Source organism: Capsicum annuum, unplaced genomic scaffold (assembly GCF_002878395.1).
Source record: "Capsicum annuum cultivar UCD-10X-F1 unplaced genomic scaffold, UCD10Xv1.1 ctg29048, whole genome shotgun sequence".
NCBI classification, from domain to species: domain Eukaryota; kingdom Viridiplantae; phylum Streptophyta; class Magnoliopsida; order Solanales; family Solanaceae; genus Capsicum; species Capsicum annuum.
In genome coordinates this window covers 30-1,317 of record NW_025835513.1, presented here as the reverse complement: position 1 = coordinate 1,317, position 1,288 = coordinate 30, and the positions used below count along the sequence as shown (strand labels likewise).

Below are 1,288 nucleotides of genomic sequence, written 5' to 3'. Positions count from 1 at the left end.
GTCTGCAGAACACACGATAAAATCAAAACGTTGACAGTAAAAGGTAAGCTACTTATAAGTAATAGTTCATTTTTCTTTTTTAATTTGCATGACCAAACAATGAATATTTGGTGTGGTTTGGTACGAGAAAGAAAAAAGCATTTTGATATGGCAATCTACAAAGTTAACAGCAACTATAAGACACATTGTTCTCTTTTATTTTTCTTTATCAAAAAGAAAAAAAAAATCTAATATGAACATGCATGATTTTCAGTTTTGGGAGAAATTATGGAGGAAGGCAACAGCTCATTCAAATTTTCAGGTATGCATGTGATGCTCTATATAAAATTTACTTCGTCTCTCCAAAATTTCTTTTATTCAGAATATACTTTAGCAAATAAGAAAGAAGAGTTCATATCCAGGAACTTATTAACTACCCCGTGAAGTGAAACGAGGTTAAGATTGTTATTTTGCACAATACGGGTACGTAGAATCTGTATAATAGAATTACAACTTCAACTCGAGTTCAAGTATGAGCAAGAACACAACGAAGTTGAACAAATACCCTCAACACAAGATCAAAATGATCTTTACAAGAGGTGTATTTTATATTTCAGAAATATAGATGAAACAGAAATCGTTAAGGCCAAGTTGTCCGAATTTACGGATTTTCCTTAAGGAATAATTCCCCTCACTGTACCCGAGGTTATGGAATCTTCCTTCCAGGATAAAATGGCCTTCAATCCGACTATAGCGGTACCTCAAATAGGCGGATTCTTCGAACACACTCACAGTTTGAATGATCATATTTTTAAGAAGAAGAAGAAGCTTGTAATTCTGAAAATTTTTCTATCTTAACCTGTGGAAGAAAGTAGGTTATTTATAGCCACAACATGCCCCTTTGAAAGGTGGCATTGGTTCAATTTAGAGGTGTGTGTCTTTTTCTGAAAATACATGTCTGTTTACTTAAAACATTGTAGTAATTTTCTGAAACAGTACACCATTTAGTGAAACATTGCATCAGTTCAAAACAGTGTTGCAGCAGTTCGTGAAGCAGTGCACTGTTCACGAGAAACAGTGCTACTGTTCACGTAACAGTGCTACTGTTCACGCAAAACAGTCACTGTTCACGCGTTCCTGCATGTTTTAACATTTCCATTCACACCCTTTCATTACTATGAACCCAACAATTCCCCACATGAATGGGGAATGACTATTATTTTTGTAAAAATTTACGGACAAGTATGTGATCATCAAGCAAAGACTGATTGCATCTGGATAAGTGGGTTTCCCTTTGAACTTTCCGTAG

General features: G+C 34.9%; 1 long non-coding RNA gene across 1 annotated transcript; it reads left to right on the top strand.

The window, feature by feature from the left end:
- Positions 1-306, top strand: LOC124891021. The gene is made up of 2 exons (XR_007049490.1): positions 1-43; positions 254-306. It is a non-coding gene; the product is annotated as an uncharacterized LOC124891021 (long non-coding RNA).
- Positions 307-1,288: the final 982 nt, after the last annotated feature.